The 26,281-nt window shown below is 41.2% G+C and overlaps 1 protein-coding gene across 1 annotated transcript in view; it reads right to left on the minus strand.

Moving 5' to 3' along the window:
- The window catches only part of CFAP47 (cilia and flagella associated protein 47), a 2,734,468-nt gene that overhangs the window by 961,260 nt on the left and 1,746,927 nt on the right, over nucleotides 1-26,281 (minus strand). The gene's annotated exons all lie outside the window — the stretch shown is intronic.

The following is a 26,281-nucleotide window of genomic DNA, read 5'->3' on the forward strand; positions in this document are numbered from 1 at the left end:
ACAAACTTCATTCTGATTGGCTGGCAACACTCCAAACAAAAAAGTTTTGGCAGCCATCTTGTAACTTGGTTGCACCGAGTTACAAGACAAAAGGCCACAAATCAAGATAAGGGGGCAGGGTAGAACTATCCTGACCCCTAGGCCTGCTCAGGGGGTCCCACAGGGACCACCAGGGACCAAAAAAGCTTTTCTTAAAAAAAAAAAAAAAATCAGCGGGATTTGCGTAGGGTCAGAAAAAAACTAAGAACAAAGCACTGTTTCCTGCCCTTCGTTTTGGAGAAGCCGCCAAGTGGGCCAGGTCCTGGGGGCAATGTAGTTAATATGCGGGGGTGCGAGGCACGAGGGCCCTCACAGCCCTGGGGACCACCACTTCGCCCGGGCTTTTCTAAAAATATGAGGGGGCACCGGCCCCTTTGCAGTCCCGGGGACTGCCACCTCCCTGGGGCATTGACATATATTGGGCAGGGGGCCTCGCGGGCCCCCCCAAGCCCTGGTGACCGTCACCTCCCCGGTGCCTTAAAGTTGGTGGAAGGCGGGCCACGCAGGACATTGCACTGCTCCGTGGCGCGAACAGAAAACCTGCTCTTGCTTCCAACGGCCCCAACAACGCTAGGATGCCTGGCTTCACCTTGGGGGTGCCCAGGAGTGGGCACTTCACAGGGAAAGGCCAGGAAGGGTTCCTCAGCGGTATTCGTACAAGCGCCGAGATGCCTCATGGTGATTTGTGCGCTATACAAGTACCATTACATTACATTACATTACACATTACATTACATTACATTTACATATATTAAGCAAAGCAAATTGCTTTAGGACAAGGAGAGCTGTATGTTTGCAGCTCCCCTTGTTCAAAAGCAATACCGGCTCCCACAGGAGGCAGGGAGCCGACAGGGACCATGGGGGCATTGGGTCTCCCCCTTGGTCTCCAACACGAGGGCATGCCCTGGGGGGTGGGGTACCAGAGCAAAAAAATACCTGGGAGGGAGGTAGCGAGCGTTTTTTCTTAAATGGCTGTGCCTCAGGGATGGGGTCCCCGGGGGAGAATTTGAGTAAAAAGACTGCAAGGTATTTTTTTTTCACGTGTTTGGAGTCGCGACCCCATTGCAGCTCTCAGCGCTGCCCCCGTGTAACGCCAAGTTGGATTTGTGATTCCACCTCAAATAAATATTTTAATAGTATAGTATTTAGAAGGTTGTATTGCATTTGCAACCTTTTTTTAAAAGATAGTGAGTTTGAAGTTATTTTTTAGAATAATTTTGATAGAGTTGTTAATTATATAATGAACAAAAAATTCAAAGTTAAAGAGTGTATTGTGTTGTAGTACATTGAATTTGTGCGTTTGAAATGGGTTCGCGAATCACAAAATAAAGTATGTATATTTTAAAAAAAAACTTTTGGGTTATAGTGTGGCTCTAAAAAGAGCCCTTGTTTTCATTCTGACTTTTTGGAGCTACATGTACGTGTGGACGCACAGCTTAAGGTGACACTCTTTCCTTCATCCGAGTAGTGAACTCCATAACTTCTGTAGATGTCATCCATATCAAAAATTGTTGTTATAGATAGAGCCCATCTTATGGTCTCTGAGGTAAGCAGAAACAGCTTTATTGACATTCTTCCTAGCTTTATCAATCTGTGGACAGAATTGACTCGACCACTTCCATTTCTGTCTTTGGCATACATTGCAATATACAAAGACAGTTTGAGGCAAAAGCAATATGTGCAAAGGTATCCTTCATTAGCATTTCCAGCCTAGCCCCAGTCAATGTGCCTAGGTGATTACCACCACATTGCGCAATCATGAGGTCAGGGAGTTGGAGATGCAAAAAAGGATTTAACCAAAGGCATCAATTGGTGCCACTTTAATCCTCTTTGTGCAACCCATTTAATATCCACATTTTGTAAACCTAGATCTTTGTATATACCTCTGTGTTCAGCATACCTTTTGCCCCAGAAAATAGTTGTGCCCTACAATCCACACTGTCAGCATCTTGAAGGGATGTCTAGAAGTAATAAAAAGATGTCTGTCTCTGAGACAGTGAGTTGGCAGAATGAGAGGTATCTAAAATGGTGGAGAATATGTTGTTTTAAAAAAAAGCCAATAAGTGATTAGCTGTTTATTAACATTGTTCACTCAAAAATAGGATGCATGTTACTTTGCTGTGGAATCATGTTTCTGATTGGTTATTAAAGTTTTTTGAAAGTTACAGTAGATAGGATGAGGTAATATTTAGTAAAAGCCAACCACATCTGCTGTTTGCATTTGTAAGCTTGCGTGCTGAACTTGAAAATGTGGTGAACTTGTGACCTGCCAGTACAGTTGAATGGTGCACAAAGTGTTACTATGGAAACTGGGATTCAGCAGAATGGGGAAGGGTTGAAAGTTTACAGTGGATTTGAAATGTGAAATAGAAACTTTAAATACAAGTGAAATGTTACTAAATTAAGGTTTTCTAAGTCATTTGTATATGGATAACTATTGTGTTGTTAAAAAAGTATACTAATATTATTAGGAATAGATTTTTGAACGCACGTAAGGGTTCGCTGCTCCATCGCGACGATAAACTGCGGTACAACGGGTGCAGTCGTGACTTCAGAAAATTACAGAACCATTTGAGCACTATTTCAAGACATTTAGAAAGGGTTAATATGTCTAACCAATAGAAATGTTTTACAAATTGAAATAATGTAGGAAGCAATGTGATTTGCTACTTACATTTATTAGTGTGCCGAAAGAGCGGGAACGTTTGCCATTACTGGTTTCACCTTGCTGGGAGTGCTGCATGACATTCATTGTGTGCAAAAGAAAATCTTTAATGAGGTTGTGATACTTGATATCCTGTAAAACTATTTCAAAAGTGAGTAAGAAATGTATAAGATTCGGGTGGCAGAGCCATGCTGATAATGCTTGATTTGTCGGCGGCCTTTGACACCGTCCTCCATGAGGGTTTGCTCGTCAGACATTATGAGATCGGTCTGAGGGGGACGGTGCTTAGCTGGTTTAGATCATTTCTGGCTGGCCGTCGACAAACGGTCTGGGCCTCCTTTAGCTCTGCTGAGATGCCGCCATTGGGAGTCGGAGTCCCGCAGGGCTCTGTGTTGAGCCCGACTCTATTTAACATCTTTATGACCCCTCTGGCGGCATTGGCTGAGTCTTTCGGGGCCCAGATCGTATCCTATGACGATGATACCCAGCTTCTCTTTATCTGTGGGAAAGGAGAGGATTTTGATGGAGAGAGTCTCCTCCAGTGCGATCGTCTCAGTTGGCTAAGAATTTGGGGATTAAAATTGACAACGGCCTGACTTTAAGATCTCAGATCCTTGCCCTCACTGGCACCTGTTTTGGTCTCCTCAGGATGCTTCGGAAGTTTTTTCCTTTGCTATCTGAGGATCATAGGAGGACTACCGTACAGGCCTTAATTGGTTCAAGATTGGACTACTCCAACGTCCTATACCTTGGCCTGCCGGAGTATCTCCTGCAACGGATGCAGGTGGTCCAGAATGCGGCAGCGCGAGCCATTTTTGGCCTGCACAGGCGAGTCAGAGTCTCTGGCCTGTTGCAGTCTCTTCATTGGCTGCCTATCCGGAAGCGGATAGTTTTTAAAGCCCTGACTCTTGCACACAAGGCCCTCTACGCCTCGGGGGCTAAATACCTTCAAAGGAGGCTCGCCTTCTACCGTCCATCACGATCTCGGAGATCAGAGTCGCTGTTTCTTGTCACTGTTCCTCGTGTGAAGAAGGCCCGCATTGGAGGTCGCTCCTCTAGGTTGCGGGCTCCACAGCTTTGGAACACTCTGCCCCTGACACTGCGCAGTACCTCGAACTTGCTGGCCTTCAGGAAGGGTCTGAAAACCTGACTTTTTGCCTCTTAGACTCCTTTTTATTTTGCTGACTCCGTTTTCTTAAATCTCTGTGTTGTGTTTGTCTTTTTCAGGTTGTCAATAAAGCGCCGGGACACTCTTTTCGAGTAGCCGAGCGCTATAAAAGACACAATTAACATAACATAACATAACATAAGGTGTTTTATCTATTATCAATCAATCAATCAATCAAGAGTATTTGTAAAGCGCGCTACTCACCCTCTAGGGTCTCAAGGCGCTGGGGGGGGGGGCTGCTACTGCTCGAAAAGCCAGGTCTTGAGTTGCTTCCTGAAGGAAAGATGGTCCTGGGTGAGTGGTAAGTGGGTGGGGAGGGTGTTCGAGGTCTTAGCTGCCAGGTAGGTGAAGGATCTTCCTCCGGTGGTGGTTCTGCTGATCCGTGGGACGGTTGCGAGGACGAGGCTGGCGGAGCGGAGCTGTCGGGTTGGCGTGTAGAATGTGAGCCGGTTGTTGAGGTATTCGGGGCCCAAGTCGTGGAGAGCCTTGTGTGCGTGGGTGAGGACTCTGAACGTGATCCTTTTGCTGACGGGGAGCCAGTGCAGGTCCCTCAGGTGGGTAGAGATGTGGCTGTGTCGGGGGATGTCCAAGACGAGTCGTGCTGAGGCGTTCTGGATGCGCTGGAGTCTTTTCTGTAGTTTGGCGGTGGTCCCAGCGTAGAGGGCGTTCCCGTAGTCCAGACGGCTGGTGACGAGGGCCTGGGTGACCGTTTTCCTGGTTCCAGTGGGGATCCAGCAGAAGATCTTACGGAGCATGCGGAGAGTGTTGAAGCAGGAGGAGGTAACGGCGTTAACTTGCTTGGCCATTGTGAGGGAGGAGTCAAGGATGAAGCCCAGGTTGCGTGCGTGGTCCGTGGGCTTGGGTGGGGGCCCAGAGCAGGGGGCCACCAGGAGTCGTCCCAGGCGGAGATGGATGGGCCAAGGATGAGGACTTCCGTCTTGTCTGAGTTCAGTTTCAGGCGGCTGAGCTTCATCCAGTCTGTGATGTCTTTCATTCCGTCCTGGAAGCTGGCTCTGGCGGAGGTGGGGTCGTTGGTGAGGGAGAGGATCAGTTGGGTATCGTCGGCGTAGGAGATGATGTTGAGGTTGTGCTTGCGTGCGATGGATGCGAGGGGGCTCATGTAGACGTTGAAGAGTGTGGGGCTGAGCGAGGAGCCTTGAGGTACGCCGCAGATGATCTTGGTGGCTTCTGCGAGGAAGGGCGGGAGACGGACTCTTTGGGTTCTGTCGGAGAGGAAGGAGGTGATCCATTCCAGGGCCTTTCCTTGGATCCCGGCGTGGCGGAGGCGGGTTGTCAGGGTGCGGTGGCAGACCGTGTCGAACGCAGCCGAAAGGTCGAGCAGGATGAGGGCGGCGGTTTCTACGTTGTCCAGCAGGGTCCGGATGTCGTCGGCAGCCGCGATGAGGGCGGTCTCGGTGCTGTGGTTCACTCTGAATCCGGACTGCGATGGGTCGAGGGAGCCGTTAGTCTCCAGGAAGGCTGTCAGCTGTTTGTTGACGGTTTTCTCGATGACTTTTGCAGGGAAGGGGAGGAGCGAGATGGGGCGGACATTCTTGAGGTCTGAGGGGTCAGCGGTGGGTTTCTTCAGGAGGGCGCTGATCTCAGTGTGCTTCCAGCTCTCCGGGAAGGTGGCGGATATGAAGGAGTTGTTGATGGTGTCCCGAAGTTTGGGTGCGATGATGGAGTAGGCTTTGTTGAAGATGTGGTGTGGGCAGGGATCGGCTGGGGAGCCCGAGTGGATGGTATTCATCGTGTGGGTGGTATCTTCCGTGCTGACCTGAGTCCAGGCGCACATGGTGGTGGTGGAGGCTGTAGGTTCGGTGGTGGGGTACGTGTTCTGAGCGCCGAAGCTGTCGTGTATGTCGACGATCTCACGGTGAATAAAGGTGGCCAGGGAGTTGCAGAGGTCTTGAGAAGGCGTGATGTTGTTGTTGCTGGCGTTGGGGTTGGAGAGCTCTTTCACGAAGTTGAAGAGTTCCTTGCTGTTGTGGGTGTTGTTGTCCAGTCGTTCTCTGAAGGATGACCTTTTGGTGGTGCGGATCAGCTGGTGGTGTTTGCGGGTGGTGTTCTTGAGGGCTGTCATGTTGAGGCAGTGCTTTTCTCTTTGTAGTGTAATGTTTGAAATATGTTATCAAATGTACAGATGTCTATTTTAGTTTGTTTTTTTGTAATGAAATGACATTTGAAATAGTTTGTGCAAAGTAACATGTATAGCAGATGGATTAGTGTTTATGGTAGTTTGTGGAAAGGTGCAGATGTAGTACACCGCGTAATCGAAAGCGCATTATGGAGTAGTGAATGACGTATATTTGTACTTGCAGTTGTATGTTCACATGTGTTATACCTATAAAGATGGTAGAGGTATAAAACACTGGTATACATGTATTTCTATGTTTCTTTTACATATGATACCACAAGGAAAAGGTACAGACACATACATGCATTGGTTGGGGAGAATAGTGAGACTTTTAACAGACACTTTGAAAATGTAATGTAATGTAAAGTACATTTGTATAGTGCTACTACCACTCCAAGGAGCATCTTGGCGCTTGGTACCAACCCAGGTGGAACAGGTCGGTTAACGGATAGCAGCTCGATGGACACTTCCCACTTTATACTAAGGCTTTACACGCGGCGTCAGTGAGAGAGAACACCCAGGTCTTCAGGACTTTCCTGAAGTGGCTTTCTGTTGAAATTTGCCGAAACTGTGGTGGCATTTGGCTAGGCCCAACAGTCTCAGTAGTTGCTGAAAAGTGAAGCTGCAGCACACAAGTGAGATTTAAGACTTGTTGGTTGAAGTATTAGTGATTAGGTTGGCTTATTATGGTCTATGGAAATGTACACTTCAAATACGCCACATAATTTTAGGTGTCTCTATGAAATGGAAAGTGCAGCCTGTCAAGTTTAAGGGACTTTGTAGTCTTATGACTCAAGTATGTGTCTGCTTGCACGTCTTCTTACATGTGTTTTACCTATAAAGATGGTAAAGGTATAAAACAATGGTATACATGAATTTGTGTGTTTATTTTACATATGATTCCACTAGGTAAAGGTACAGACACTTGAATGCAAGGTTTTAAGAGTATAGTGAGACTTTTAACAGACACTTTGAAAAACTCACTGCTTTGCATTTGGCTAGGCCCAACTCTCTCAGTCGTTGCTGAATAGTGAAGCTGCAGCACAAAAGCGAGGTTTAAGACTTGTTGGTAGAAGGATTAGTGATTAGGTTAGCTTGCATATGTCTATGGAAATGTACACTTCAAATACTCCGCATAATTTTAGTTGTCTCTATGAAATGGAAAGTGCAGTCTGTCAAGGTTAAGGGACTTTAAATGTGTCTTCTTGCACATGTATTCTCACATGTGTATACCTATAAAGATGGTAGAGGTATAAAACACTGGTATAAATGTATTTGAATGTTTCTTTTACATATGATGCCACTAGGAAAAGGTACAGACATATGCATGTGTGCTTTCAGGAATATAGTGAGGATTACATCTCTATACTCAAGCACCAGGTATGCACTGGTGTAAGGAGGCACACATCACTCTTGGACTTATGAATTCACTTAGGCATTCTTTTTCAGGTATGCAATCAAGAAGGCACTACCTATACACACTTCTAATCACTCAGACATTAACTCAAGCTCTACCCATACAGCCATGCAATAAACCATGCTTTAGCCTTGCACTCATAGTTTCTATCAGGTTTTTTCCATGCACTGATCCAATCACCCAGACAGTATCCCTGCACTCATTCAATCATGTAGGCACCACTCTAGCACTGAACTATTCACTTAGGCAGTACCCATCCTTTCACCCATTCTGTCAGGCACCAATCACCCTACCATTACTCTTACATTCATCCTTTTACTCAGGACCTACCCATGCAGTCATACAAGGAGAAACTACCTATACACACATTCAATAAATCAGGTATTACCTATGCAATTTTGCAATCAGCCAGGCATTACTTTTATCCATGCACCCATACATTTCCTCAGGTACTACTTTTGCACTCATGCAATGAACTACAGATTACTTTTTGAGTCATCCTTGTACTCAAGTACTAGCTATGGAACATGCTAAGGAGACAGATATTACTCTTGCACTCATGAATTCACATAAGCTCTATAAATGCACCTACCCACTCATCCAGTTACTACCCCTGCATTCATGGAACCACCCATACACTACTCCTGTATTCATGAAATCACTGACATACTACTCATAGATATACAATAACTCAAGCTCTACTGTTGCACTAATCTAATCTCTTAGGCAGTACCTATGCAGTCATCCAATTACCCAGGCATTATTCCTACAGTGATGGTTTTACTCAGGCACTACCTGTGCACTGATGTAATCACCTAGACATTATTCTTCAAGTCATAAACTCAGTCAGACAGTTTGCATGCACTCTTCTAATCACCTAAATAGTACTTCTTCACTTATACATTCACTCAGGCACTACCTATGCATTCATGTAATCACTCAGGCAGTATTCTTAAACTCAACCATTCACTCAGACGCTACCTATGCACTCTTTCAATGGCCCAGGCATTAGCCTTGCACTAATGCAATCATTAAAACACAGTCTTGCATCTTTCTGCACTTCTCTTGTGTCTTTCTGCACATTTGTTACTCCTTTCTATACTTCTGTTGCCTCTTTCTTCATTTCTGTTGCTTCTTTCTACACTTCTCTTGACTCTTGCCTCCTTCTGCACTTCTTGTGTCTCTTTCAGTGAATCTGTTGCTTTTTTGCACTTCTCTTCCTTCTTTCTGTACCTCTCTTACTTCTTTTTCAACTCCTCTTGCCTCTTTCTACCCTACTTTTTACTCGATTCTGTACTTACTTGCCTCTTTCCACACCATACTTCTTCTTTCTGTACTTCTTTTGCCTCTTTCTGCACATCTCTTGCGTGTTTCTGCACATTGGTTGCTTCTTTCTGCATTTCTTACATTTTTCAGTAGCAGTGTTCTTTGAGTATTTCATTTTGCTGTTTCTAAACCTTTGTTTTTTTCCTGTCTCTTTCTTTCTGTGTGATTACCTTTTCTTCTATTTTTTGCGGTTCTTTAGCTTGTTTTTACACTTTTCTCTTTTTATTTGTTATAAATGCAATAGGAATGCATTTGTAATCTTGTGCTTAGTTGTTATTTTCAATATTGAGATGCTATTAATTTAAAAATGTTAATTGATGTAACAAACTAATCAAACTATTATTTGTTTTTAAAAACATATTTTGATTGGATTATAAATAGTAGATGGCAAAAAAACATGAAAAGAGAATAAAACAAATGAAACAGAAGTACTTCATGAAAACTAAAAACAGTGGACTAGAAAAACACCAAAAGGTTGCTGAGGATGAAGTGTCTTCTGGTAAAAGAACTAAACAATTTATTTAAAAAGTTGTAGAGAGATTAAACAAACAAAATACTAATCAAAGGAGAAAAAACATGTTTACAACAAAACAAACAAATAAAGAGATACAATGGAAAAGAAACACATGTCTCAAAAAGACAGAAACAATTTAAAGACATACGTGTAGAAGATTCTGCCTTTGAATTGAAATGAAAATTATTTATATTGGTATTAAAGAGAATGAAAACATTGAATAAAACAATGCACTTTAGGGAAGATAAAAGCAAAAGAAAAAGACTGGTTAATAGAAGTAACTTTTGCAAAACATTTTCTGGTGAATGGAAGCACACTTCTAATACTGAGCCTTTCTTTAATGAAGAAAACTATTTTCTACAAAATAAATTTGTTCATGCTGTTGATACCAGTGGTCGATATTATGAGATGAAAGATGGTTGTCCAATTGAAAAAGAAAAGATGGTTCCTAGAAATGTACAGGAAGTAATAGCTGAAGAATTTCAAGGGAGACGTACACAAGCTCCAGTTTATAAGTGGAATTGTAGTAGTATTTGTAGTATTCAACAGGAATCTATTGAAATATTATGAGTTTTAGTACATCAATATGCCCCAAAAAAGTGTTAAACAGATGATTAAGATGCTGCAAGGACTAAATCCATGTAAAGTAAGAAAATATACTAAGTTTCAGGGTCATTCTCTGGCATGTGTTTCTAGAAAAGTGTGCAAAATACATTTTCATCATTTAAGAATGTTAGCAGTACACCACTCATAAATTCGGAAGTTAATAAGGAGATTGTACTATGTAAAAAGTTATGCATTATCTTTACGTGAAATGAATGCATCTCTTTTGCATGGTTCAGTATTGGATGTAAAAAAAGTTTATGATGATATACAGTTTCGTTTTTTTGGTTCACAGGAGGAGTGTAAAGAAAATGTCAGCTTGATAAGTGTAGATGTTGAAGAACAGGTGGAAGATATTAGTACTGACAAGTTTGTAGAAGAAATTACAAATTTTAAGATAGTTGCATCTGGAAAACCAAACTATGTTTGTGTTTGTTGTCGACGTAATCACTATAGAAGTCAAACTAGCAATGTTGATGTATATTTAAAAAGTGAAAGGGAAATCAATGATAAGTGGCAGCAATTTTGTGCTTATTTGTTGGTGGAAGGTCAGTTTTGAGTTGGGTACTGATCAACGTATTTATAAATATTGTTACAACAAGTTAGAAGAGAACAAAATGCCAGCTACAGCTGTATATAACAACATAGACTTGGTAGCTATACCTCTGGAACTGGCAGATTTAAATGCATATGAGTCCATTCTTATTAAATCTGTGCGCCCGTTTCAGGCCATAGTTCGTATGGAGCCTACATCAGGCAAGCTTCCTCCAACAGATTTACAAAGAGGTCTGAAAGGAAGAGTTGTGTACTTACCTTTAGATTTTAAGAAAAATATTGAAACTGTTGGTATAGAGAGAGTGGAAAGTGAGCCTGTTATCAAACTTCAAAAGGCTATATTATATCTTGTACAGAACAATATTTATTATAAAACTGTAAATGTAGAAGAACAGGAAATATATTAAGAAGATGAAACAGAAATTCAAAGTCTACAAATCGAAAAAGTGGACAAGTACAGGAAAGAAGAGATTTACGAACATTACAGTGTACATCCTCTATATTCAAAAGATGTGATAGAAACAGTATTGAATTATTTCAAATTAAGAAAGTAAAGGGAACTCCCATGAGTGTATGGGAAAAAGATTTCGAAGGTCGTTGTTTTCCACAGCTGTTCCCCACTGCAGAAGGTGGATGATATGATGAATGAGCAGTACAGATTCCAGCTTCAGAATACCGCTCGACAAGATTGTACTCAGAAGATCCAAGATTTCTACAGTGCATTCCATATATATTTCATCTTCTGTTTGAAAGTTACTTGTCTGCACTGTCATATACAGTGAACCACATTTTAAAAACAGGAGTTCATCTTACACCTGTTTCTGAAAAGGAATTCATGGACAAGTTCAACAAAGAGTTGATCATTTAGAAACTCAGTTAATTAATTTGATGGCGTGTCAACGTGATACCAATGAGTATTCGTATCATCATCACGGAGAATTTAAATGTATGTTAAGAAACTTAGGTACCCCTACATAGTTTGTAACACTTAGCTGTGCTGAAAATGCATGGGACAATTTACTTGAATTTCTACGAGCAGTAAATAAAAATGTAAAACATATTGAATTGAAGACAGCTGGAGAACTCTGTAACTTGGATCCTGTAAATATGCGCAGATATTTTAACCCTAGGTCTCAAGCTACGATGTTTTTTATCTGCAATAAAAATAATCCACCTCTTGGAGAAGTTACTGATTTCTTATAGAGAAAGGAGTACCAAGCTAGAGTAGCTCCTCATATACACATCCTATTATGGATCAAGAATGCACCAACATTTGGGGACTGATACTGATGAAAGTGTTTTGTGTTTCATTGAAGAGTATGTTACCTGTGCCATTCCAAAAGAAGGAGGAGAAAACAGCTTGAGACAACAAGTTTTACGATTTCAAAGTCAACGCTGTGGAAAATATTGTCAACGAAAATACAAGTCAAAGGGAAAAATGTATACAAAATATAATTTTGGATTCCCACGCCCAATAATTTCTAAAGGAAGAATACATGGTTTTATGTCAGCAGTAAGGCATACAACAACTCGGAAATCTCTGAAGAATACATACAACTTAAAAAGAACTGGATATTCAAAGTATACTATTAACTACAATCCAATGATTTTGACAATGTGGAATGCAAACATGTATATTTATTATGTTGCAGATAATTCAATTGCTGTTGCTCGCTATATTACGTCATATATAACCAAATCTGAAAAGACAGAGTTGAAAGAAATGTGGGAAGAAATTTCACAGGAAGAGTCTTAGCAAGAAATTGTACAGCTTTAGCTTGAAAATGCTTTCCCATCGACAGATTGGATCCTCTGAATGTTCGGATCGGTTTAGCTCTGCCAGTTTAAATTCAAAGTCAAGACGAATCATTTGGGTACGTCTAGGTCTTGCTGCCACACAAAATAGAGTATTGAAATCTCTCCAAGAAATTGAATACTTAGCATTGAATGAACCTAAAAGTACAGATACTGTTAAAACGAATATGTTGGATACGTACTATCCCAAAAGGAGTCCACATCTGGAAAACCTATGCCTCTATGAAATACTTCAACACTGCAGCTTTAAGAGAAATGTTACAGAAAATATAAATGAGGAAAAATATACAGTAATTGGATGTGACAGACGTTAGGTAAAACATGTCAAAGGAAATATTATTAACCACAAAAAACTCAGTTGTGAAAGTCCAGATAAGAGGGTTTTTTCTATTTAGCACTTCTGCAACCGTTCAAGCCTCGGCATAGTGAAATGGAATTACTTGGAGATTTTGACTGCTATGAACATACTTTCAATGCCTGTAAATATAGCATTCAATGCACAATTTTCCCAACTTATCCACAAATGTTAAATGATGAGATTGAACAAGAAACTACTATTGCAGGTGAAATGGCCAGAGACAATTCTGAAGATAGTCATAGTTGGGCTGCACTAAGCCAAGATCCACTAGGACAACAAATTATCGAAAACAAAACAGCAATTGCCATGAATGAAGTAGAAACTGCAATGCAACAAGCACAACACAATATTATTCAGTTAGAAAATTTAGAAGAACAACTAAACATTGAACGAAAGAAATATATCAACAAGTGACACAACAGATGCAACATGATTTGCTGCACACAAAAAAAGAATGCCAATGTTCATCATTTAAACCTATTTTAATGTACATCAGTGGCCAGGCTGGAACAGGAAGTGTTTCTTAATTGAAGGTTTGACCAGTTGTTGGACTTGGCCCTTCTGGCAGGTTCACCCCTAATCTATTTGCTTTTAATATGTGATCTGTTTTGATGATTTTTGGGTCTCTGCGCACTTTTTCCGTGTGTCCCTGAGTAAAGTGCGTGCGTGTAGTAAGGCAGGCCTGCCCTCCCATAGGAATGCATGGGGAATGTCTGTGTCCCTGGTAGTTCCTGATGCGTGGGGAGTGCAGGCTCGAGTTTGGTATGTGCGGACTCATGTGATTGAATGCTTCGCAATGATGTATGTGGCATGATTGTGTCTTGTGTGGAAATGCCACTTCTAGGAGTTGGCATATTAGTATAAAATGTGCCTGGCGTGTGATTGGCTGGAGCTGGCTTGTGAGCCTGGCTCCAGGAAGTCTGGATGGGTCTGCCCAGTGGTGAGTGGAGAGATTAGCAGGAGTAATGTGAGGGAGGGCTGCACCTGGTTCCTGAATAGGGCTGGGCTTTCCCCACAAAATGCTGGCTCCGCCCCCTGTGGTGCGACTGATGGCCCTAGCCCTGCTGGTGAATAGAGTGAGGGGCTGAGCACATCAAGAGTGCTCCAAAACCAGCTGCGACTAGTTTCTCCCCTCACCCTGTGACAAAGACAAAGGATTTACAGTATAAGAAGGGGCTGTGTCCCCTTACATTTGGTTCTGTTCTGTTCCAGGATCCTGCCAGAGGGGGCTGGGGCTGCTGCTGTTGCTGGGGCCAGGAGGACCGCCACTTGGATTGTCTCCCTGCCTGGAGACCCAGTGAGCTGGCTCTGGGCCCAGCCTTGCCCCCCTGCCTGCCTAAGGACTTTGCTGGACTTTTTGGTGCCCTTAGCGCTGGGAGCGCTTTACTTTACCTGCTAGCGCTGAGGAGCGCTTTACTTTTCCTCTAGCACTGGGAGCGCTTTTATTTTCATCTAGCTTGGGGGAGCGCTTTATGGTCCAGGCAGGTGACCACCCTGCATTTTGGGCTGCCACGGACCTTGCCGCTTATTTGCCCCATTTTATTTAATTATTTAAAGCTGGTCCCCACCCGGCATTGCCCCGTGTTCTCACCGCCGCAGCCCAGGAGTGTGCAAGGAGCCGCCGGGCCGCCGTGCTGCCAGCGACGATCCGGAAGCCGAAGGTGTCAGCCGGAAGTCCCGCCCGCGGCACGAGAGGAAGAGCAGGGCGGCAGAAGGTGCAGGCGGGGCTCCATGGCCAGAAGGAGAGCCTCGCCGCCCTGGATAGAGAGCCGCCGCAGAACCGAGCCCCGAGGGAGCCCAGCCGAGACTGCCGCAGGGTCTAAGAGAAGCCGGTGAGTGGGGCAGCTGTTTTCCGTGTGGTGGAGGGGGCGTCGGGACACACTGTCGGTGCCCGCCCCTCCCCTCCAGGAGGGGCGGGCACCGAGGGTTTGTTCTTTGCTGCCTGCGCAGCCTGCCCTGACATTTTGGGCTAAGGGTATTTCCGCCCTTGCGAGGCCAGTTGGCCTGAGGGACAGTTCTAGTGTTGTGCCATGTGCACCTTGCGCAATTTATGATTTACTTGCAAATGTGATTCCTGCGCAATTGTTATTACATTTGCTAAATGTGACCTGCCTAGGTGATTTTTTTATGTTTCTTTACCTTTGCTAAATGTGACCTGCTTAGGTGATTGTTTTATGTTTCCTATAGGTCCTGATAATAAGGTCCTAGTTCCCTGCGTGATTTTCCTAAGGTGGTTAGGGTTGCGTAGGAGGTATTTACCCTTTACCAGTGATTACTGTTTGTGTGCTACATTTACTATTTTGGTGCTACAGTCATTATATGTCTATGCGCTAAGATTACTCCTACAAAGTGCTAATTACAACAAGTACTAATTCTAAAATTGCATACCCCTGACAGTGGTCAATGTGGCCCTGTCCTGTACATAATCCCCTGTAAATTCTGCCCGTGCCTGTTGGCACATTGTAAAGTGTGTGTTTATCTAATGTGTTTTTGCTATAATACAAAGGCTATTTTTATATAACCTTGTGTGGAGTTTCCTTTGTGGTGGGCCTTGGGTATTGTTGCTGGGTACGCGCGCAAACGCTTTACACATCGCCTCCGAGATCAGCCTTGCTGCTCGCGTCACGTTACCTAGAGGGTGAGCAGGGGTTATCTTGGTGTGTAACTCCCTTGCCCTGACTTGGGAATGGTGATCTCTGACTGACTTTGGCGCGAGCCTTGGCCAGCCAGGGATCCCATTTCTAACACCAGTGATCTACAAAAAACGACAGAATCACATGTATCTTGTATCCAACTGGATTAGCAGCATACAACATTGAAGAGATTACTTTACATCAATTACTTATGCTGCCAGTTGAACATGAGAATAAATTGGAATATCACAAGCTATCTGGAGAAGCTTCTTATGAAGTTTCAAGAGTACTGAATAAAATGAAACTCCTAATTATTGATGGTCTCAAACGTAATGCTTTCCTTTGTACACTTGAACATACAAAAGATTTTTAAAACAGATTACGATGTTCTGTTTGGAGGTAAACATGTAATTGTATTCGGAGATCTACTAAAACTCACTCCTGTAAAAGGAGAACCTGTTTTTAAAACACTTGTCCATGAAGACACTAGAAAATGTTAACATTTGGTCAAATTTTGACTATAAAGAACTTATTAAGAATATGCGACCAGCAAATGATGAACATTATGGAAATATTATTCAAGATATAAGAATTGGTGCCTTGACGAAACATGGAAAAGAAGCTTTGGAAATTCGTCTACTAAGGAACTTGTTTACAACTGGAAACACAGCATCTGAAATAATGTACAATAAGCTTGAGGAAAAGAAGTCTATATAGTTTTCTTAATGCCTACACTGCAAGAGTGTTCTACATTTAATCAAGAACTTTTGAAACTGGAAACACAGGAAATAGTTGAAATGAAAGCTATTGATAACATTGAACACCAGGGAGTGACTTTTTTTCTCACAGACAATCTAGAGAAGTCTGTATCTAAAACAGTAGGCTTAGAAAACAATTTACACATATGTCTAAACTTTCAATTAATTTTACGGCGTAATTTGAATGTAGAACAAGGTTTAGTAAATGGAGCAATGGAAAAAGTTGTTGAGTTTGTAAAATTTCAGAACAGAGATGGAACAGAGTTTTTGAAGATAAAATTTGATCAGATTAAAGAGGTAACACAGATTGGGCGTTGTGTTGTACTTTTTTTGCTGCTTGTAAAAGACTTGTACATTCACAGTAAACAGTTTCATCTGTCTTTAGCATATGCAGTAACTATTCATGAAACTCAAGGTTTAAGTGTAGACAGCGCTTTCATAAATATTGGAAGTACAGTGTTCAAAGAGGGAATGGCATATGTTGTATCATCTCGAGTAAGAACAGGTCTGGTTTGTGTTTGACAGATTTTGATGACAAAAAAGATTAGTGCTGATGCAAATTGTGTAAGAGAGTATAATCATTTAAGAAGACTTTATACCCCTGATTTAGGTGAATACCCCATATATGAGAAACAAATAGTCTGTTCAAAATGGAAATATGGTAAAGATGGAATTGAAGTCCAAAAAAAGAAAATAAATCAACAGAAACTTGAAGGCGTAAAGAAAAATAAAATGGAAACTGTTGATGACATTGTAGGATATCTGTTGGAAAATAGTTCAGGTATCAACTGCTATGCTAATGTGATTCTGAATGTTGTGTTTTATCTAGAAGAGCTTCATTGCAAAATCATAAGAAATCATGAAAAAAGATTTTGTTCTTTATTACATCATGTATTTCAACAGTTGGTAACTGACAGAACTAAAAGTCATACTGCTTGTGGAGTTCATCATCTTTTGGATATATGTAGTGGTTCACTGACATTTACTCTTAATGTAAAACAAGATGCAAAATATTTTTTAATGGTTATGCTTGCAGTGCTATAACATGAAGGAATTCTGATTGAAACTTATTTGGACTAAGTTACAGATGGGATCATAAATGCGAAGAGTGTTCTTTTACTACCATGAGAGAAATACAAATAGACCGATTCATATACTTGACAATACCAGACTGTGAATCAGTACCTCTTAACAAATTGATTAAAACAGCCAATCGGGACATGAAATGTTCACATTGTAGATTAGAGATGTTGTCTACTTTACATATAGAAAGATATGGAAAATATCTAATTTTAATGCTACAACGTTGTAGAGCAAATGGAAGAAAATTGGAAACAGAAATTAAAAATGTTGTTGCAAATCAAATATCTATTTCAGGAAGAACTTTTATAGCAGTGGCTATTACTTTCCATCCTGGACCAACTACCACTTCTGGACACTATACTGGGTATTTAAAGTGTAATAAAGGATGGACACATTGTAATTATGCACATTTGGAATTCAAACCTAGATGGCCTTATGAATTACCAAATTCATATTTAATATTTTTGAAGTGAAAGTTTTGAATACATTATTCAGTTTATTGGGAAGATGTAAACACAAAATAACAAATTTATATTAGATATTTTTGAAGCAAAAGTTTTGAATACATTATTCTGCCTATTGGGAAGATGTGAACAGACAATGGACACCATTGAAACAATTACTATTTATAATTAGACGTTGGATTAGTATTTGGGCTAATTGATATTGCATTTGGAAAATTGTGTTTAAAAGTAAATAGTTTATATATTTATTGCTTATATTGAACCAGATATAAATGAGAGTGTACATTTCAGTTAATGTACTTGATAGAAATATTCGAGTTAATGTACAAGAAGGACGTAATTAAGAAACTATAGATAAACACATAGCTAGACATACTGACAATAATTCTCTGTGTTGATTTTTTATTTTACAATCTCGTTGATTATTTTTTCCGCTGTTCATTGATGATACTATGTTGAAATCATTGCCTATGGTAATATTCAGTAGAATAGAATCTGAGAACAGCAAAAAAGGAAAACTGAAAATGTTATGCAATTCTAAAATTATATTGTGTTCTTAAAAATATAATATTATATTTTGTATAATACTTTACATTACAGAACAGTTTTTCTTCTTCTTGTTTACAGTAGGTAATGGTGAAGTTTGAAAATAGTTTTAATGCTATTCATCACAATACTACTCTAAAATAGTTCCATAGAGTTATGTATCTAAATTAATAAAAAGGTAAGAACACATAACATAATATGCATGATAATGTGAAACAATGTTTAAAGTTCATTTAAATGCTATTTATTTCTAATAAAAATATTGTTGATCCTATACACTATTTAAAAACTTTCAAATATCATCAGCAAAGAATTGATCTTTTCACACAAACACTATCCATGCTGTAATGAAATCTCTGTAGCTTAACTTTTGCACTAATAGGATAACTCAAGCAGTATCTTTGCATTTTTCCTTTCACAGAGTCAAAACCCATGCACTCATACAATAACCCAGACCCTATCCCTGCAGTCATCTAATCATCAAAGCACAACCCAAGTAGTCATACAAATACCCAGGCAGTACTCATACACTCATCCATTCACTCAGGCACTACCCATACATTCTTCCAATCACCCAGGCAGTACCCTTGCAGTCACACAATCAGCCTATCACTACCCATGCACTCATACAATCAGTCACACACTACTGTTGCACTCATCCGTTCCCTCAAACAGTACCTATGCACTCATCTAGGCATTCTGATAGTACCCATGCACTCCTCCAATCACCCAGGCAGTAGCTGTGCACTCAACTAATCACCCAGGTACTACCCATGCACTCCTCTAATCACTTAGGCACTACTGTTGCACTCATCCATTCCCTCAACCAGTACCTATGCACTCATCTATGCACTCATCCATGCACTCACGCACTACCCATGCACTCTTCCAATCAACCAGACACTACCCCTACACTCATGCAATCACTCAGGCACAACTGTTGCATTAATGTATTCCCTCCAAAACCACCCATGCACACATCCATGTACTCAGGCACCACCTATGCACCCCTCTGATCACCCAGGCATTACCCCTGCACTCATACAATCAGCCAGGTAGTACCCCTGCACTCATGCAATCACACAGTCACTACTGTTGCACTCATCCATCCCAAAAACACTACCCATGCAATCATCCATGAACTCTGGTAATACTTATGCACTCCTTCAATCACCCAGGCAGTACCCCTGCTGTCATGCAATCAGCCAGACACTTCCCATGCACTCATCCATTCACTCAGGCATTATCCCTGCATCCATCCTTTGACTCAGGCACTACCCATGCACTCCTTCAATCACCCAAGCAGTACCCCTGCACTCATGCAATCACCCAAGCAGTACCCATACACTCAAGCATGCACTCTTGTACTACGCATGCACTCCTCCAATCACCTTTGCAGTACCCTTGCACTTGTGCAATCAGCCAGGCACTACCCATGCACTCGTGCAATCACTCTGCCACTACTGTTGCACTCATCCATGCACTCAGGCACTACCCATGCACTCATGCATTCTCTCAGGCACTACTGTTGCACTCATCCATTCACTCAAATACTACCCATGCACTCATACATGTACTCAGGCACTACCCGTGCACTCCTCTAATCCCTCAGGCAGTACCTTTGTTCTCATGCAATTAGCCAGGCACTATCCATGCACTCATCCAATCACTGATGCACTACTGTTACACTCATCCCTTCACTCAAACACTACCCATGCAGTCAGGAACTGCCTATGCTCTCTCCAATCACCCAGGCAGTACCACTGCACTCATGCAATTACCCAGATACTACCCATCCACTCATGCAATCAGCCAGGCACTACTCTTGCACTCGACCATTCACTCAGGCACTACCCATGCACTCATCCATTCACTCAGACATTGCCCATCCCCTCATCCATTATCTTGGGCACTACCCATGCACACTTCCAATCATCCAGGCACTATCTTTGCACTTATCCCTTCATCCAGGCACTACCTATGCACTCATCAATTCTCTCAGGCACTGTCCATGCAATCACTCAGGCACTGCTCTTGCACTCAAGTATTCACTCAGGCACAACTCATGCACTCATCCATTCACTCAGGCACTAATCTTGCACTCAACCATTCACTCAAACTCTACTCATGTGCTCTTCCAATCACTCAGACACTACATACACACTAATGCAATCACACAAACACTATCCAGTGACTCATGTGTTCATACAACATATAGCTTTTCTTTTTTTAAACCAGAATAGAGGGTTACGTTCAGAACCATTTTTTCCAGACTTTTTTAAAACTATTTTATACACACACACATATATATATATATATATTTAAATTTTGTGGTTTTTTGGGTGTTTTTAAGATTTTATCAATGATAATGTGAAGAAAAAAACAAGCACATAACAGTGTGCATAAATGTAGGGGACTTTTTTTTACATTTGTGATTGTTAGTTGTGTCCAACATTGTTTGGACAACTTGTTCTCCAATGCTCAGCACAGTGATGCAGTTTGGACAAAAAAGTCTTGCCTTTGCAAAATGGTGGTGTAGACTGCATCCGGTCACCAACTTGTGAAGTTGAAGGTTGAGGATATTGTCTGCCTTCATTTGCTCTTGCAAGTTCAGCTTTTGCAAGCCTCTTTTTGTGCATTATCTGGAGATATTTGTACATTGACGATGTACCGCAAGAGTATTTTTTGTCCGATCCTTAGGACTGAACTTTTTATTAAACCTTTATGTTTCAATATTTGGCGTACTTAATTTTATATACAACTAGCTTACCCGTCGCGTGTTGCTGCGATCTCAGCAGAAAGGAAATTCAGGGAAACTCGTTATGATAACATTAAATTTACATTGTGTCATTGTTATTGAAACGTATTCATTTTATTTTTGAAAACATTTCTAAGTGTGGCTTGAGCAGTGTGTCCTCGATTGGCTTCCAATCTTGATTCTGGTTGCTCTCCTGTTTCATTCGAGCGGGCTTGAGCATTGCGTAATTGATCGTTTTCGAATCTTGATTCTCGTTGCTCTCCTGTTTCAATCACACGGGCTTGAGCAGTGCATAATCGATCTGTTTCCAATCTTGATTCTCTTTGCTTGTTCGTTTGAGAAGAACGGGCTTGAGCAGTGCGTACTCGATCGGCTTCCAATCTTGATTCTCGTTGCTCGTTCGTTTGAGAATTACGGACTTGAGCAGTTTGTATTCGAACAGCTTCTAATCTTGCTTCCCGTTGCTCGTCTGTTTCTGAAGCTCTTAATGCCTTTTTCTTTTGTGCTTCTGATGTAGATTGACCAATCGATTTCCGTTTGTGGGTCATAACTGTCGACAATGCTCGGAAATTTGCTGTCTATGTCAGTATTCGAAAGATTATGAGGGTCGTGGGGGGGCGATTTTTACAATTGTTTTTGACAGAAACCTTCACGGAGTGTACTCAACAACTTCCAAAAGTTTCATGGCGATCGGATGATTGGTGTAGTAATGCATAAAGGACAAACAGACAGACAGACATACTTTTGTTTTTATATATATAGATTTTGTTTTTAATAAACTGTCCTTCTCCTGTATGGGCAAGATTAAATCTCACCAGAAGATCCCCCATCATTCTATGCATTAAGCGAAGATGGCCAGCAATCTCCTTGCTATTTCTAAACCTTTCTCTGGCACATAACTTAAAAGAGCAAAACATGATTATCCATCACCCATTATGTCTTCACATAATCCTGTTTTGGACACTGTACTTGATGAGGTGAGAGGCGTAAAACCTTTTATGTGTGCCACCAAAAAAAACGTCAACAAATTGAGGGTCGGTGAATCTCTATGGAGAGTAAGTTGTTTGATATGGAGCAAGGTGTAAGTGATCTCCAGGATTTTGCTACTAAGATTCCTCTCTTGGAGCAAGAAATACAAAAACTAAAACTACATACCAAGGATTTGAAAAACAGAAATTAACGTAATATTCTTTCTTTTTATGGACTACCAGAAAATCTTGAGGGCTCTGACCTTCTTGCCTGAACGTCTAGATCTTCAAAGTACTCTGCCTTCGAATCTTCAGGCGGTGCATTGTCTTGGATGCCCCCCAACCTCATCCTACTGGACCCAGAGGCATTATAATGCTCTTCTTGAAATTTACAGACTCAATGTGAGTCTTGAGGCATGTGAAGAAAAATGCTGTCTTGTCTGGTCTGATCAAAATATCTTAATTTCTCAGGACCTCTTCAATGTCACAAATGTTCTAAGAAAATAATTATTTCCTCTTCATCCTCAAATTCAGCAGTTGAGCACTCGCTATGGAATTCTGCATCCCTGTTTGTGTAAAATTTCATATGAAGGCTCATCATGATCCATTCATTATCCTGCTAAACTAAAATTGTTTATTCAAAAATGTTCAATTCATTCTGTGGATACCACTGTTCAGCACTCTTATTTTGTTGCTATGTTCATGTTCTTCCCATTGTTTCTCTATTTCTTTGTTTAATCTATATGGCTATCTTTTGTAAATTCAACTCTTTTTCTCCCTGTCTTGTCACTCTTGTTTAGGTGCTGACACGTCTCATGCACATTTTTCACTCTTTTTGCTGGAGATCTGGATCACTTTTCTTGATCTGTCTTTTTATCTAACTGTCCTTCTCCTATCCCCTCTTTCTACTCTCTTCCTCCTTTTTTTGCACTTTTTCTGTGAGTGTTTTTTAGTTCTTTATTGTTATCATGTAAGTATTATTCATATATTACGTTGGTGTTAATACATGGTGTCTTTTTATTTTCCTTCATGGTTTTGCAGCTTGTTATCCCAGTTCCTGTATCCCCACTCTCAACTCCCATAATGTTTAACGTTGTCTTGTACAATGTTTGTGGTCTGGACCATCTTATTAAAAGCTCTCTGCTCCCCCTGGAACCTCCCTCACTATTTCTGCTCTACTAGGCACATTCAATGTTTGGACTTGATGTACTCTCTTGATGTGATTAGCCTCGTTATCTTGATGTAAACATATACTGATGTCAGGTGCTCTGATACCCTCGTGTCTTGCCAGCGCTATATTAAACTCTTTAATAAATAAATAAACAAAAAAAAGCAGCAAGCTAATACACTGGAACATACGTATGTTATGTCTAAATCTTCTTCTGTCTTACATTATTTATTAAGGCCAAGTCTATTTGTAATAGGTTTTCCACCACTGACACTTGTATTATCTTGCTTAAAGTTACCATGCAGGTCAAAATAAAGCTGGCAAAATGTTGGATAATTATTTCAAAGTTACATCTGAATGAAAAAACATTGGCGTATTCGCAATGAACTCGCCAATAATAATGGATCTTCAGATACTGATATTTTTAATACTCTCCAAAACTACTATACATCACTATACTCCAAAGATACTCATCCTTTAGAGCACAACTTACATCATTTTTGTAATGGTCTTCCTAGTCCTCCTTCCATCACTGATAAATTTGAATCATTAGAAATTGACATAACTCTTCAGGAGATAACAGATGCTATAAATTTGCTAAACAAAAAAAAAGATAAAGCTAGAGGTCCTGATGGTTTTTCAATTTAATTGTTTTCTGCTTTTTCTTCCATTTTTAATCCTAAATTACTTGAACGTTTTAATTAATTTCTTTCAGATGCAAAAGCTAATGGATCCATTTTTGATGCATGCCAAATCCATAAAAATATCATACCCTTTGTAAGATTTATCATCCTATTTCAATAATTAACTATGATTGCAAAATATTTGCCAACATTTTAGCATCCCACTTTGAAGCTGTTGCTCCTTTACTTGTTAAATCTGATTAATCTGGTTTTATTAAGTGTAGCCTTGCACTGATAATGCTAGAATATTTTCCAATATTCTTTACATTCGGTCAGAAATACCAATCTGCTCTTGCAGCCTTGTCGCTCGATGCTGAATAGGCATTTGACCGCATTGATATGCAATATATGTTTACCACTCTTTATTGGTTTGGTTCTGCCTTCTATGTTTTTCCTACATTAAATTATTATACTCTGATCCATGTACATTGGAAGGAGAATAGTATTATGTCTATTCATCAATTTGTAAAAAAATAACTTTGCTATACCTTTTCTCCAATTACAAACTCAACATATTTTACCAAATTATTTTTTTACAGGACTATAACCAAATTTCACCTGCTCTTCAATCTTTTTCAGTAACTAACAATTTCCTTTCTGACACCCTTGACACCGTTTTTTGTATCAACAGGGGGGAACACAGGGTTAGGACAATTATTAAGAGGGGTCCAATGTATGTGTCCTAGAAAGACTATCAACAAAAAGAAATACAGAGTTCCCCGGTTGCAGTCAGCTAAAGGACTGTCATTGGTCTCTCTCTTGTCGGGTCATAAAGAGAAAAAAGTGAGTGTAGTGAACCCTCTCTTGGAATTTTAGGGGTACCTCACACAGGTCGCCGGTTGGACTACATTTGTAATCCCACCCGGTGATCGTCCAGCGTCATCATCGGTACCCTGCCCCTGCGCCAGGCTGGCAGTGCAATGCCTGTCGGGCAACAATAAATGTTGCTCTTTGGCGGGGATCTTCTATTCCTTCGCCAAAGGGTGTGTGGATGTAAGGGGACTACGCAAGGAGGTAATATGTGATTGTGCAAAAGTGAGCGTGGGTGAATAAAAAGAGTCAGTGGAGTCCAAAAATTAGGATTTTAATGGTATGGCTCACTGCTCTATTAAAAATACAAGGGGTATAGAGGCAGAACAATCAAGGTAGTAAGCCTCATTCGACCCTTGGTGAGTGGATGGTCAACATGTTTCTTGCTTTTGAAGCAATTCGTCAGGACCAAGGAGTGCTCATATGATTTGCAAGGGCACCCCCGTGATCAGGGGGCCCAGTATACGACCTGGTAGGTGTCGTATGGCAGTCCTTCCTCAGGACCCTTCCCAGAACCGTATGTTATACTCGGGAGGCTTCCTCGAGCTGACCGGGTGGGGCCAGGACTTGGTGGAGACCACCTCGGAGTTCCTGGCGTAGGGCGTCGGTACCGTCCGCAGTGGGAAGGGTAGGTGACTAGACGCCCTACGCCAGGAACTCCGAGGTGGTCTCCACCAAGTCCTGGCCCCACCCGGTCAGCTCGAGGAAGCCTCCCGAGTATAACATACGGTTCTGGGAAGGGTCCTGAGGAAGGACTGCCATACGACACCTACCAGGTCGTATACTGGGCCCCCTGATCACGGGGGTGCCCTTGCAAATCATATGAGCACTCCTTGGTCCTGACGAATTGCTTCAAAAGCAAGAAACATGTTGACCATCCACTCACCAAGGGTCGAATGAGGCTTACTACCTTGATTGTTCTGCCTCTATACCCCTTGTATTTTTAATAGAGCAGTGAGCCATACCATTAAAATCCTAATTTTTGGACTCCACTGACTCTTTTTATTCACCCACGCTCACTTTTGCACAATCACATATTACCTCCTTGCGTAGTCCCCTTACATCCACACACCCTTTGGCGAAGGAATAGAAGATCCCCGCCAAAGAGCAACATTTATTGTTGCCCGACAGGCATTGCACTGCCAGCCTGGCGCAGGGGCAGGGTACCGATGATGACGCTGGACGATCACCGGGTGGGATTACAAATGTAGTCCAACCGGCGACCTGTGTGAGGTACCCCTAAAATTCCGAGAGAGGGTTCACTACACTCACTTTTTTCTCTTTATGACCCGACAAGAGAGAGACCAATGACAGTCCTTTAGCTGACTGCAACCGGGGAACTCTGTATTTCTTTTTGTTGATACCCTTGACACCGTTACATAATATTACCCACAATTCTATTCCCAAAGCTGCTTTTTTATATATTTTATTGTCCCTACTATTGTAAGATCAATGACTCCTGCTGAAATATCACACAATTTCTATTTTTTAAAATTTATAATACAGCAGTTTTTTACTCCTGAATCTATCCATCTCAAAATTTGCTCAGATTTCTTCTCCATCTTGTTGGTCTTGTTCTACTTCTATTGGTACTTTAACTCATTTGCTCAACGATTATTCTTATGTGTTTCATTTTTGGAGAGCTATTTGGCCCAAATGTTCTAAGATTCTTCAATGACATATTCAAGTATCAATTCAGAATGTTTTCCTTTGGTCCACTGCACCGCACCTGACTTTGACCATCTTTTAACTAAACCTATATTGTTTGATCTTTTCATTGCATGCATTTAAGGTTATACTTTTCAATTGGAAG

The sequence above is a fragment of the Lissotriton vulgaris genome, chromosome 8 (genome assembly GCF_964263255.1).
Source record: "Lissotriton vulgaris chromosome 8, aLisVul1.2, whole genome shotgun sequence".
Classification (NCBI taxonomy): Eukaryota; Metazoa; Chordata; class Amphibia; order Caudata; family Salamandridae; genus Lissotriton; species Lissotriton vulgaris.